At 42.1% G+C, this 15,386-nt stretch overlaps 1 long non-coding RNA gene across 1 annotated transcript in view; it reads right to left on the bottom strand.

Annotated features, from left to right (window-relative positions):
* Positions 1-13,358: 13,358 nt before the first annotated feature.
* Positions 13,359-15,386, bottom strand: part of LOC113608523 (uncharacterized) — a 54,618-nt gene continuing 52,590 nt past the window's right edge. The window contains exon 3 of the long non-coding RNA XR_003428352.1: positions 13,359-13,652. This is a non-coding gene — a long non-coding RNA (uncharacterized LOC113608523). The remainder of the gene's footprint in view (positions 13,653-15,386) is intronic.

Consider the following 15,386-nt stretch of genomic DNA (forward strand, 5'->3'; position numbering starts at 1 on the left):
AAAAAAAAATCAAAGCCCCTCGGTGAGAGCAAAGAATCAGCTGAGCCCAAGTCATGCGATTTTCCCAGCCTCCAAGGGGCAGGAAGAGGGAAGCTACTGGCACCGCCTCCCGTCACGACAATCCAATTTTGGGGAATTCTTCCAAAACAAGAAGGAGAGTTGAATAAACGTTTATTATAGGCTCCTACTCATACGAATCTTCCTATATATTCCTTTCAATTTATTCAGAAGGAACCATATTGAGCCAATTGATCTGCAGCTTGCATATGTTCACATAATAATCACCTTGTGGAACTTTCCAGAATAATGCACACTATGTAGATCTATGTCTTTCTTAAGAACTGCATTGGTATTCTATTGTGTGGAGGTGCCTTAATTTGTTCAAACAGTGTTTAAGGTGTCAAATGATGGACCCTCTCCAGTTTTAATCTACTTCGAACAAGGCTGCAATGAACATTCTTATCCCTGTATCTCAGCAAACTGTTTCAGAAGAGGAAATACCTAGCAATGAGATTGCCAGGTCAATGTATATAATAGCTATCATCTTTTTTTCTCCAGGAAAGTTGCACACCAATTTATGTTTTATTAATAATGTAGAAGTCTACCCATTTCCCCACATCCTCACCAGCACTTGGTATTAGCGAACTTCTTAGTTTTTGCTAATTTGATGAGTAAAGTATTTAAAGAATTCCCCCTGGAATACTGGTAATATTCTACATCCTATCTTAGATGGTGATCACACAAGGGCATACACACGTAAAAACTCACCAAGCTGTCGCTGAAGATTTGCTTAAGTTTACTCAAGAAGAGAAATGTAATCACCATTAAAGCTTCTGCAGAAAGACAAGAAAATCACAGGATGGTTAGAAACCAGGAATGAAAGTCAAGCGTAACTACATTTTGCTAAGTTAAATAAGTCAGTCACAAAAAAGACAAATAGTGTATGATTTCACTTATATGAGGTAGAATAATCAAATTCATAGTGACAAAGAATCGAATGGTGGCTTCCAGGGTTTGGGGGCAGGGAGAATGGGGAGGTGTTGTTTGATAGGGATAGAGTTTCAATTTGAGAAGATGAGAAAGTTCTGGAGATGGATAACGGTGATGGTTGCACAAAAGTGTGAATATATTTAATGCCGTTGAACTTAAAAATGGTTAAGATCGGGCTTCCCTGGTGGCGCAGTGGTTGAGAGTCCGCCTGCCAATGCAGGGGACACGGGTTCGTGCCCCGGTCCGGGAAGATCCCACGTGCCGTGGAGCGGCTGGGCCCGTGAGCCATGCATGGCCACTGAGCCTGCGCGTCCGGAGCCTGTGCTCCGCAACGGGAGAGGCCACAACAGTGAGAGGCCTGCGTACCGCAAAAAAAAAAAAAAAAGGTTAAGATGGTAAATTTTATGCTACATTTATTTTACCACAATAAAAAAAATTCAAGCATCTCTAACCACTACCTCTTTGCCCTGAATACATTGTGTTCTTAATGCTTCTTGGGTAAATTTAGTATTCAGCTAGCCATTCTTTTTTTTAATTGAAGTATAGTTGATTTACAATGTTGTGTTAATTTCTGCTGTGCAGCAAACTGATTCAGATATATATATATATTCTCTTTCATATTCTTTTCCATTATGCTTTATTACAGGATATTGGATGTAGTTCCCTGTGCTATACAGTAGGACCTTGTTGTTTATCCATTCTATATATAATAGTTTGCATTTGCTAATCCCAAACTCCAAATCCATTCCTTCCCCGCACCCCCCACCCCCTTGGCAACCACAAATCTGTTCTCTGTATCTGTGGTCTGTTTCTGTTTCATAGATAAGTTCATTTGTGTCATATTCTAGATTCCACAAATAAGTGATATCATATGGCATTTGTCTTACTTCCCTTCAGCTAGCAATTCTGAACGTTAAATTTCTTCTGGATGCCCTTTACTCTCTCCTAACTCTATGAGGACAGTCTTTTCCTAACCCTAGGGACTGGTTGTCTCTTCCACCTGGAGTGCTCCCACGACAACCACAGAGTATCTCTCAGAAACACAGGGCTGAGTGTCTTGCCAATGGCAGAACATCATGGAATTTCAGCATCACGTGTATTAAGAAATTGAAGAGCAGAAGTTCCTGGCCTTAGAAATCAGTGATCAGCCTAGGGACACATGGCACCTCTAAAAGTCCCCCAATCCAAACATCTGGTCTCAATTTAGGAATCCAATTGGTCATAGCTGAGAACTTTTCCTCCCTTCTGGATCATGAGGCTTTCCAAGTGACACATCGCCCATGAGGACATAGACATGAAGGATACATAAGCAGGGCAACAGAAGACTCTGGGAGGGGGGTTCTTTTTAAATAATATTTCTTCCATTATAGAAGTTGTCTGAGTCCATTTGGGCTGCTATAACAGAATGTCATACATTGGCTGACTTTTTAAAAAAATTTTATTGAAGTATAGTTGATTTACTATGTTGTGTTAATTTCTGCTGTACAGCAAAGTGATTCAGTTATACAGATATATTTCCGTTATCGTTGATAACAGGATATTGAATATAGTTCCCTGTGCTATACAGTAGGACCTTGTTGTTGATTGACTGACTTATAAACAACAGACAATTATTTGTCCCAGTTCTGGAGACTGGAAGTCCAAGATCAAGGCACCAGCAGGTTCAGTGTCTGGTGAGGACCCACTTCTTATTCATAGATAGCATCTTCTCGCTGTGTCCTCACATGTTGAAGGGATGAGAGATCTCTCTAGGGTCCCTTTTATAAGGGCACTAATGCCATTCATGAGGACTCCACCCTCCCAAAGGCCCCACTTCCAAATACCAATACATTGGGGATTAAGTTTCAACATATGAATTCGGAGGGACACAAACATTCATCCTATAACAGAAGAAATACTTACTAACCAGCTAAAATCTAAAAGATATAGAGAAATAAAAGCACCATTTGGGTAGAGAGATACTATTTTTAACTGTGCAACACCCATTACCCCCTTACTTTTTGATAGCTACAGCCTGATTTTCCTTTGGAGAACCACTCACCCCCATACTTTTCTCATTCCGTGTGGTCAGAATAAATCAGGTTGCATCTCTAGCTCCTGGAGTAAGCTCACCCCTCAGGAGGAACCCATTCTCTGGCCTCTGAGATTGGTTCAAGGGTGGGAGGTGACCCAAACGGAACCAATCTGGTAATGCCAGGATTTTGACTGAAACCAGCAGGAAAGAGATGAACTTTATTAATTGGTATGGATAAATTTAGATTTTAAAAGGGAATGTGAAATGATCAGGGTCCAGGATGCCATCATGAGGGGTTAGTCTGCCTGAGAATGAAACCTGAGTGGAAAGATGGAAAGAGATCATGTTTTGACAACATCCTTCAAGTATCTGGGTCCAACTGTGCCTGAAGCTATATCTATCCATGAACGTTTAGTAATGTGAGCTCATTAATTCCATTGTTTTGTTGTTGTCAAAAGCAATACAATTTCTGGGTACCCCCTGGGGGTCCAGTGATTTGGAATCTGTGCTTTCACTGCCGAAGGCCAGGGTTCAATCCCTAGTGGGGGAACTAAGATCCTGCAAGCTGCCAGGTGTGCCCCCCCCCCCAAAAAAGCAATACGTATTCTATTTCTGACCTGGGCAACCAACACACCCATCTTCCAAAGCCAACTACTGTTAACTTCTTGGCATTTTTCTCTTAAGGCTTTTTTTTTCTTTGCACTATTATTTGGGCTTTGTGACCACACTGTATCCATATCTGTGTAGAGCTATAGTTTGTATTCGTTGGTTTTTGAAGCAATCATGCCATGTAACACACAATCCCAAAATTTGTTTTCCTTGTTTACAGGTATGAGAGTCAGCAGGTTGTGTGACAGATTCGAATTTCCACTAAGGATGACCATGCCCCATGTTCAAAGTCAATGGAAAAAGTACAATAATCCAATTCAAGCAAGACTGCTAATGTGCTAATGGCCCAGACCTCAGGAATGAAAGTTTGGGTCACCCCACCAGGTAAAGAACCACAACCACCTGAGATGCTTGCTGAGGGCAAAGAGACTATGGAATGGGTAATAAAGGGTAATTATAAATACCAGCTATGACTATATGACCAGATACAGAAATGAGGACTATAACTGTTATATTTCTTTCTTATTTCATTACAAATATGTTTTGTGCATATATTTAGTAAGCAAACATCTTTGTTTTCTTTCTTTTCTTCCTTCTCATATCCTTTTATAAGATGTATTAACTTCACATCATAATACATAAATATTGTTAACTTTACATCACAATATTTAAGTTGCAGAATATCAAGAAGAGTGAACATCACCCAAGGAGTTTGCATTCTTTTCTGGGGAAGATCTTAGTGCATTTTCAGTTGTTTGCAGGATAATTACAGCATATTAGGCAGAAATACAAATTTATTATTGTCTTTATTTGGATATTTAGTATGGTTTAAGAGATGTATATGGGCGCCAAGTTGTCAAAGAATAGACTGTGATGGTTAATTTTAATGTGTCAATTTGTCTAGTTTATGGTACCCAGTTGTTTGGTCAAACACTAGTCTAGATGTTGCTGTGAAGATAGTTTGTAGATGTGACAATTTACAATCAGTTGACTTTAAGTAAATGATTATTGATAATGTGGGTGGACCTCATACAATCAGTTGAAGATCATAAGAGCAAAGACTGAAGTTTCCTAGAGAAGAAGGAATTCTGCCTCAAGACCCAACATAAAAATACTTCCTGAAGGCTTCCCTGGTGGTGCAGTGGTTAAGAATCTGCCTGCCAATGCAGGGGACACAGGTTCAAGCCCTGGTCTGGGAAGATCCCACATGCCGCGAAGCAACTAAGCCCATGCACCACAACTACTGAGCCTGCGCTCTGGAGCCCACGAGACGCAACTACTGAGCCCGCGTGCCACAACTACTAAAGCCCGCACACCTAGAGCCCGTGCTCTGCAACAAGAGAAGCCACAACAATGAGAAGCCTGGGCACCACAACAAAGAGTAGCCCCCACGCGCCGCAACTAGAGAAAGCCCACACACAGCAACAAAAACCCAACGCAGCCAAAAATAAATAAATTTATTTTTAAAATAAAAAAAATAAATCCTTCCTGAGTTTCCCACCTCCTGGCCTTTTCTACAGATTTCAAACTAAAGACCCTGACTTAAACTCTTGCCTGAATCACTCACTCTTATTGAAACCACTTTATTCTCACATCAAGTGGCAGAGTTGCAAGAGGGGTATGAAGAAAAGTGATTCTGCCCACTCTAGAGGGAGATTCTGCAAAGTCACAAGAGAAACAATGCAAAAGCAGAAACATGAGGGTGTTCATTAGTGTCTGGCTAGGAAAATAGTACTATAGAGCTTTCAAACAAAGGGAGATAAATACAGGGAATTGGTCATGCCTGGGTGACCAATGCCTGGGTGATTGGGGTGAAGGGGGGAGAAGCCAAATGGAGAACAGAGAGGCAACTCAGAAGTTAGCATCAGCAGGAATTGGCTACCACTCTTAGGGCTAGAGGGACAAAGTTTACCAGAGTCCAGAAACAGGGCTGTTCTGTGGGAGCTAATACCACATGGATTGCCCAGAAGGAGCTGGGACAAAGAAAAGGGTGTGCAAGTGGAGCTGGAAGCATGGAGGAGACACCACCACTGCTGTGGAGAAGCCAGAAGACCAGAGGGAGAAAGAGGAGATAAACCCCATCTCCTCCCTTGCCCCACCCTCCAATCTTCTACCACTGCCTCCAATTAGCCAACCTTCTTGGGCAAGGGAACCTGGGAAATGTAGATCCCTGTGACACTGGGCAAAGGGAGGAAGGAATGGATCTCAAAGAAAACAGGTGTTTAACCTTAGGACAAAAATATTAACAAAGGAAAGTAAGAAATGTGTTTCCTTAGAGATAAAAAATTATGCACATCTTGACATGACCAAACACATCTGTATGGACAGGAAACAGAATGTCAGCTTGAGAACTTTGGCATAACTGAAATAATATTGCCCAGCTCAGTTGTATTAGCTGGAATTGGACTTATTTCTCTTTTCTTTAATTTTCTTTTTTTTAAATTATTATGTATGTTTTAGGTGTACAGTATTATAATTTGACATCTATATGCACTACAAAATGATCACCACGACAAGTCTAATTCTCATCCATCACTGTACAGTTAACCCCCCTTTCACCCATTTTGCCCACCCCTCCCACCCTCCTTCCCCTCTTGTAACCATTAATCTGTCCTCTGTATCTATGAGTTATTTTTTTCCATTTTGTTTGTTCATTTTTTCTTCTTTTTCAGATTTCACACTGGTGAAATCATATGGTATTTGTCTTTCTCCATTTGACTTATTTCAGTTAGCATGAAAACTTCAAGGTCCATCCATGTTGTCACAAATAGCAGAATTTCACTCTTTTTTATGGCTGAGTAGTATTCCATTGTACATATAAACCGCATCTTCTTTACCCATTCATTCATTGATGAACACTTAAGTTGTTTCCATATCTTGCCTATAGTAAATAATGTTGCAATGAACACAGGGGTACATATATCTTTTCAAATTAATGTTTTCAAGTTCTTTGGATCAATACCCAGAAGTGAAATAACTAGGTCATATGGTAGCTCTATTCTTAATATTTTGAGGAATCTTCATACTGCTTACCATAGTGACTGCACCAGTTTACAGTACCACAACAGTGTAAAGAATTCCCTTTTCTCCGTATTTTCTACAATGTTTGTTATTTCTTGTTTTTCTTATAAAAGCCATTCTAACCGGTGTGAGGCAATAGCTCACTGAGGTATTCACTTTAATTTTCTTTCCTAATAGAATTTACATTGTTGACTGGGGATGGCTGGGTTCCAACAAAATCCACGCTCCCTTTCCCTAATAACATGGCTCCCCCGTCAAGGACTACATTTCCCAGACTTCCTTGCAGCTAAACTGCTCATGTGACTGATGCTCAACAGTGGAGCAGAAGTGACTGCCACTCCCAAGTTGAGGCTTTTAAGAAGGTGTGTCCTCTCTACGCCCTTTCTCTACTTTTATGGGACTGGAATAGCACCAAGGAGAGCCACTCAAGAAGTCATAGGTGGAAGATGTCAAAGCCACCAGTGGCCTGGGCCCCTGAATGATTACATGGAGGACAGCTGCCCACCCTCCTGGAAGAAGAAATAAACTTCTATCTTGTTTTAGCCATTGCTACTTGGGTTCTCTTTGTTAAAGCAATTTATCATTTACCTTAACACCCTGGAGTAGAACATGGAAGACATAGAATTTTGTTTCACAATTTACATAGCAGACTTCTTATCCTTTTCATAGTTCTACAGAATTTCTGTTAATTTTTTCCCCTTTCTGGGGAGTTGGGAGAAGCCAAATATCCTTCCACCTCCACCTTCACAGCCATGACTTGATGCTAAGTTATAGTTTCCCACATGGGTCTACCAAGAGGCAGTGTGGAGTAGTGGTTAGAGCCTCTGGACTCAGGCTGCCTGCATTCAAACTCCAGTCCGATAGTACTTATTAGCTGTGTCACATTGGATAAGTTATTCAAACCTGCTGCGCCTCTGTTTCCTCACCTATCAAGAGGATATACTAACAATACATACAGTCAATCCTCATTATTTTCAGACCCCATATTGTATACTGGCTTACCCACTAAAACTTATTTGTAGCTCCAAAAACAATACTGTGGCACTTTGGTGTTCATTCCTGAACATGCACAGAGCAGTGAAAATTTTGAGTTGCCCAATGAGCACGGTCCCAGCTGAGGTCAAACAAGGTGATGTTCTGCCCTTTTGTTTCAGCCCTCATACAGAAATGCCCAAAGGATGGAGACAGGAGGGGGCAGTGCAGCATTGTGCAAGAAGCTCTGGCTGTGGGCCCAGTTGGATGGAGTTTGAATCCCAACTCTGGCACTAGTTAGTGGGATGGCCTCAGGCAAGTCACTTAACACTTTTTAGCCTCACATTCACTTTTGTAAAATAATGAAAATAGGCTCTACCAGGATCAGTTGTTTTTAGGATTTAAGATTAGAATCTGTGTGATAGGAGATGTTTCCCTGAGAGCAATGGTTCAGAAGTCACTAATTCCGTGTTTGAGTGAATTCACAGAACATAACTCCTGCAAATAAGAATCAGCTGTACTTCATAGTATTGTGAAGACTGAGCTAATAGGTATAAAGCACTTAGAAGTAAATGCAACGTGTGTTATTGTAAGTATTAAATGAGGGAAACAGAGGTAAAAGCACTTGAAATCTGACAAAATTAAATGCATTAAGTTAAAAATTAAAATCAATTGCATTTTAATACCCTTCTTTCCCCCTTGTTCATATGTTTGATTTTTTTTTTTTTTTGCGGTACTCGGGCCTCTCACTGCTGTGGCCTCTCCCATTGCGGAGCACAGGCTCTGGACGTGCAGGCCCAGCGGCCATGGCTCACGGGCCCAGCCGCTCCACGGCATGTGGGATCCTCCCGGACTGGGGCACGAACCCGTGTCCCCTGCATCGGCAGGCGGACTCTAAAGCACTGCGCCACCAGGGAAGCCCCCTCTTGTTCATATGTTTGACTTCCCCTCTGCTCATCAAAATAGGCACCACAGTGCCAAGCGTGGTGCCTTGTCTTAAGTTGAATCCCTTGGAAGCAGAGCCTGAGACAAGGATTCAAGGGCAAGTAGTTTATCTGAGAGGTAGACACAGGATGCGTTAGTAGGAATATGAAACGGTGAAAGGAAGGCAGCTCACATAGGTGTGTCAATGAGCAGGTTACTACTGAAGGCTGATCCACTGAGAAACTTTGGAAGACAGCACCACTTTGGAACGTGTACCTAAGAGTTATTGCACCAGAGCAATGAGAAAGCTGGGGTATTTATCCTCCACCTTCCATGTATCACTGGAGGGCTGCTCATGGAGGTGTTTACTCCCCCACACATCTAGCCAATCTTATATATGGTTAGTGTGGCTTCCTGTAGCCAGAGAAAGCCCTCAGGTAGAGTCAAAGTTGCAGATAGTAAGAAGCCATTGATATATGTAGGAAAGTTGAAGGCCAAGGGGAAATGTACAGTCCACCCACAGCATCAGTACTCAATAGATACTGGTTGACTGAGGGGTTAATTGCGTAGGATTTTTTTGTCCCTTGTAAAAGTGAGGAGACACAATGATGGTAGAGGCCATATGACCTCAAATTGACTTTTTTTCAATCAAAATCGATAAATGCATAATCATTTTTACATTGGGCGGTTGAGAAGTTAGAGGCTTTGCATCTTGGAGTGGGAGCACCTGGCCCAAAGTATCACCTGGGAGTATTGTGTGTGTGTGTGTATGTGTGGTTTGCATGATTCTATTCTATGTATAAATTTGTAGAACCAGCATCACAATAAAGCTACTGCACTATTTCTTCTCCACAAACTAACTTCCTTGTGCTAACCCTTTATAATCATACACTCCCCTTCCTGAACCCCTGGCAACCATTGATCTGTTCTCCATCTCTATAATTATGTCATTTCAAGACTTTTATATAAATGGAATCATACCACATGTAACCTTTTCAGATAGACGTTTTTCACTCAGTGTAACGTCTTGAGATCCATCCCCGTTGTTCTGAATATCCATGGTTTGTTCTTTTTTTTTTTTTAATTGAGAAACATGGTTTTATTTGTTCTGCAGTAGTGTAAACCTCACACATTTTTCAAGTGGGTTTTCAAACAAGTTAAACTCTGAAACTTTTTTCTCAGGAAAAAAAATACCCAGAAATATAAAAACTAGAACCACGCACAAACAGGACTGCCTTAGCACACCCAAATCTGTCCCTATCTTGTGTCAGGCCCCCAGAATCTTCCTCAGACTTTTTCTAGGGACATGGTATACATTCTGCTGAGATTAAAAATAACATCAGAACAAACTTTAGCTCTAGAATACTGCTTCATATTTTATTGCCAAATAGGATTCCACCTGTGGGGCTTTTTAATCCTTCACACACACCCACGAAGACTACCCACCCTGCATGGGGCTGCTAAGTCCCTGTTAAAGACTATGAGCTTACAGCTATGGTGTTTCTAAGAGGGGTGTGTCATATCCCTTAGGTATGCAGGGTGGTGGGAAGGCAGGGGGGAGGGAGGGACAAAAAACACTGCTTGTTTTAATTACCTCCCCTTCACCCCATTGGTGAGGGAGGGATTCCTGCCCTAGGTTCTGGGCATGGCCAAAAACACAACACCCAACACTCGACAGATGAGATCAACAGCAGTTTATTAGTCACATATACTCACAGCCGGGGGGAAAAGAGGACACTGCATGCCACGCAGGGCCACATGGACATTGTACTCAGGAACAAAGTGAACAGCCAGCAGCTGTGGGAGGCAGACTTAGCAGTAACAAGAGGGTGAGGTGGCCCTTGGCTCCCATGGGAGAATGTGATTGGCTTGTTTGAATAATTCCAGGGGCTGACAGGGAAGTGAAACCCACTACTCAGGGGTAAGCAGGCACTGCGCCTGATCTGTTTGATAAGAAAGGTCTTTTGACCAGAGAGCAGCTTGCGGAGGGAAACTTATGATTAGGTCATCTGATGCCCCCCTGGTTTTGTTGCAGGAAAATGGGGCTCGAGGGGATGGTCATGTCCCAGGTCTCAGGTGAGTCCCTAGGACGGGCTTCCAAGTGAGAGTCCTTGGCTTCGTGCAGGAAAGAATTCAAGAGCGAGCCATAGTAAAATGAAAGCAAGTTTATTTAGAGAGATACACATTCCATAGACAGAATGTGGGCCTTCTCAGAAGGTGAGAGCAGCCCCGAAATATGGGGTGGATAGTTTTTACGGTCTGGGTAATTTCCTAAGCTAACGAGTGGGAGGATTAGTCCAACTATTTTGGAGAAGGGGTGGAGACTTCCAGGAATTGGGCCACCACCCGCTTTTTGGCCTTTTTTTTTTTTTTTTTCCGGTACGCGGGCCTCTCACTGTTGTGGCCTCTCCCATTGCGGAGCACAGGCTCCGGACGCGCAGGCTCAGCGGCCATGGCTCACGGTCCCAGCCGCTCTGCGGCATGTGGGATCTTCCCGGACCGGGGCACGAACCCGTGTCCCCTGAATCGGCAGGCGGACTCGCAACCACTGCGCCACCAGGGAAGCCCTTGGCCTTTTTTGATCGGCCTCGGAACTGTCTTGGCGCCTGTGGGTGTGTCATTTAGCATGTACTAATGTATTACAGTGAGCACCAAGGCCCACTGGAAGTCGAATCTTCCGCCATCTTGGGCCTAACAGGTTCTAATCAGTTTTTCTCGTATCCTCAACAGTTCTGTCATTCTTTTAAAGGTTGTGCCCTGCCCCCTTCCCTCCTTGCCCCCTTGCCTCCTTGCCTCCTTGCCTCCTTGCCAGATGTCAAGGCAGATTTTAGGCATCACACCACCTTGCTTCAGAGCAATCGTTTTGAGAATTTATTATGAAGTAACAGTAAAGAAAGGTAGAAATATTTCTCTTAGGGGCTTTATTCAAAATTGCTGCAAGTTGTACACAAATCAGTATTAGGTACCTGGTTTTTTTTGTTGTTTTTTCTTGTCTTGGAAAACTAAACTCCCAAGGAAGTGACATGAAATCAGAGAGAACTTTAACCTTGCTGCCTGGAGACCATGTTTCTCACTCATGGGGGAAAGGAGAGTTTCCGTGAGGGTTTCCTAAGGCGATTAGGCACCTGGCCGTCGACAATTCCTGATACTTAATGGACAGGCAGGAAAGCATGGGAATTTCCTGGGATTGACAAGCTGAGAAAGGGAAGCTTCAGATCTGTGATATTGTGATTTATAGTAAGAAATATACGTTATTTGATCTTCATCCTTGTTTCTAGCATAGAGCTCTTAAAACCTTGGAATTTCTGTGAAGAGAGTGATCGAGGTGTCTTTTGTTATGTTAGGGAAAGCACCCAAGGATGTGGGCTGGTTGCCAGTAGAGCCAGCCTTGTGATTAGAGGGTTTGAAATTTCACTCCCATCTCCCAACCTCCGGGGTGATTGAATTCAATTACCAATGACCCATGACTTAATCAATCACGTCTATGTAATGAACCCTCCAAAAAAAGTCAAAGATTGGGGTTCAGAGAACTTCCAGGTTGGTGAACCAGAACACTTCCAGACTCCACGAGGACAGAAGTTCCTTTTTCAGGACCTTGCCCTATGTATCTCTCTTCACCTGTCTGTTGAGTCATATCCTTTATTAGCCCTCGTAATAAACCTGTAATCTAGTGAGTAAACTAGTTTCCTGAGTTCTGTGAGCCGCTCTAGCAAATTAATCAAATCCAAGGAGGGGGTCTTGGGAACCTCTGATTTATACCCAGTTGGTCAGAAGTACAGGTAACAACCTGGAATTGTGATTGGTATCTGCAGTGGAGATACCACTGCAGTGGAGACAGAGCCTTTAACTTGTGGTCCCTGACGCTACCTCCAGGTAGATAATGTAGGAATTGAGTTGAACTCTGGGACATCCAGCGTGTTGGAGAATTGTTTGGTGGTGTGGGGAAAAAAGTCACACGTTAGAATTGGTATCAGAATCATTAGATCAAAATGCGTCTTTGGAGAGAGGCTTCCTCTACCTCCTCATTCTAAACCAGGTCCCCCAATTCTATTCCCTCGTCGTACCCTGAGCTTCACCATCAGAGAAACTATCACCATTTGTAATTACACACCATCCTCCTTAAAAGTGAGTGTCAGGAGATGGAAGGCACGTGGAGTTTTTTCATTGCCGTGTCATCAACAGGAGACACCAAGAACTAATACATATTTATAGAACAAATGAATGCATAAATTTAACACACACACACACACTCAACGAGAACACCATATGAAGATGAGGGCAGAGATTGGGGTAATGCTTCTACGTGTCAAGGAACGTCAAAATTTGCTAGCAAATCACCAAAAGTTAGGAGAGAGACATGGGACAGATTCTTGTTCACAGCCCTCAGAAAGAACCAACCCTACCAACACCTTGGTCCCAGACTTCTAGCCTCCAGAACTGTGAGACAATAAATTCCTGGTGTTTAAGCCCCTGAGTTTATGGTACTTTGTCATGGCAGCTATAGCAAACAAACACAGCACTCAGGAAATTAGAAGCATATGTTTGCCAAGCCTTGTCTAACATCTGTATAGATCAGTTTGGAACAATTGGAAAAACCACCGTCAAGTTACCTCTCAAAACACAGTCACTCCTCTCTCATCCTCTCTCTCTCCTTCTCTCGCTTTTTCTCTGGGTGATTTATTTTGATCATTTATTATCATATTCTAAAGCCTAAAGTTTTGAGCTCATATCACATCTGAAAAGTATTTTCCCTCAGAAAGACTCCAGAAAGGGGAAATACTCTTGAATTTCATTCAGCAACCAATAACACACACAACAAAAATCCCATCTGGGGTTTATTTTTCCAGCATAAAACTTCACTTATAAAATGTGACTTTATTGGCATGTTTAGGTTAAAATTTTTTCAGAGTATGGTTTTGAGGGGCCTGCAACAGTGCAAATCCCTTCCTTGGTTCTTAAGGGAGATTGTCACACATTGGCTTCAGGCTTGGCTGGATCCAGGTGCTCAAACTGTGTCAGGAATCTGTCTCTTTCCATTCTTAGCCTTGCTTCCCTTTGTGCTGTCTTCATTAGCTGTCAGGCTCTCCCTGCTTTAGGCAGTTCCATTCTCCAAGCTTAGCCACTATGACAGAAATCGGGGATTAAGTCTCATCGGCTTGAGATATGTGCTCATGGCTGAGCTATGAGCAAAGAGATAAAATACACTGAATGACCGGTCTTGGTCCTATACCCAGTTCTAAAGTTGGGTCTTCTCAAACCACATGGGTAAGAATGGGACAATGCGGGACTTCCCTGGTGGCACAGTGGATAGGATTCTGCACTCCCAATGCAGGGGGCCCGGGATCGATCCCTGGTCAGGGAACTAGATCCCACATGCGTGCCGCAACTAAGAGTTTGCATACCACAACTAAGGAGTCGGTGAGCTGCAATTAAGGAGCCCACTTGCCACAACTAAGACCCACCGCCACCAAATAAATACATATGTTTTTAAAAAAAGAATGTGACAATGATTCCTCAAATGAAAAGCAGAAGAAAGATATTGACAGAAGAAATAGAAATGCATGTTGGACAGGCAAACCCAAACCCAACAAATACCCACTATGCCTATGCTAAGTGAGTCATTAAGGCTTTACTAAAACATAGTGTTCATAAACTTAAAATAGAAATTTACTACTGTTTACAGAGCTTTCTAATTTGGTGCTCCACCTAGAAGTCTGGCTGCCAAATAACACCCCACAGCATCACACACACATGTACACCAATAGTAGGAATTTCCATAATTTCCTGAAGGAACATTTTGTCTTTGTGTTATCTTGAGTAGGCCATGGTTTTCAAATGCTGTTGTTTTTGCTTAGCTAATGATAAATTACTATGGGCTTAGCTTGTTATTATCAATTTAATTTGTCATGGGTTATTTGGCAAATCCTACAGTGTTTAATAACACTCATTTGCAGCAGCTGTACTTTTGGTCTATAATTTTTCAATAAGTAGACTTTAAGTCATGTATGCCTTGAGTGAAAATAGAAATCAGCTCTACTCGTATCGCTAAAGCAGATGTATGCACAATTCCCCAACTTTTAGGATGTGTTTAGGATGATGTGTCATTCTTACCACCCAATTGTTTTCCATTGGAAAGTGGGAACAGGTGGGGTCTTGATTCTCTCCTGGTTGTGATGGGGGACAAAAAAATTTTTTTAAAGCTGATGGCTTAGAGGACTTAGTAGATACCAGTTTTTATTTTTATTATTGAAGTATAGTTTATTTACAATGTGTTAAATTCTGCTGTACAGCAAAGTGAGTCAGTTATATATATATACATATATACATTCTTTTTTAATATTCCTTTCCATTATGGTTATCACAGGATATTGAATATAGTTCCCTGTGTTATACAGGAGGACCTTGTTGTTTATCTATCTATATATAATAGCTTACATCTGCTAAACCCAAACTCCCACTCCATCCCCCCCAGCCCCCTCCCCATTAGAAACCACAAGTCTGTTTTCTATGTCTGTGGGTCTATTTCTGTTTTGTAAATAAGGTCACTTGTATCATTTTTTTAGAGTCCACATATAAGCAATATCATATGATATTTATCTTTCTCTGTCTGGCTTACTTCACTTAGTATGATAATCTCTAGGTCCATCCATGTTGCTGCAAATGGCATTATTTCACTCTTTTCTATGGCTGAGTAATATTCCATTACACACACACACACACACACACACACACACACACACACACACACACCCCACATCTTCTTTATCCATTCATCTGTTGATGGACATTTAGGTTGTTTCCATGTCTTGACTATTGTGAATAGTGTTGCTATGAACGTAGAGGGTGCAGGTATTGT

Source organism: Aethalodelphis obliquidens, unplaced genomic scaffold (assembly GCF_003676395.1).
Source record: "Aethalodelphis obliquidens isolate GAN/ISIS:26980383/991018 unplaced genomic scaffold, ASM367639v1 scaffold53, whole genome shotgun sequence".
Taxonomy (NCBI): domain Eukaryota; kingdom Metazoa; phylum Chordata; class Mammalia; order Artiodactyla; family Delphinidae; genus Aethalodelphis; species Aethalodelphis obliquidens.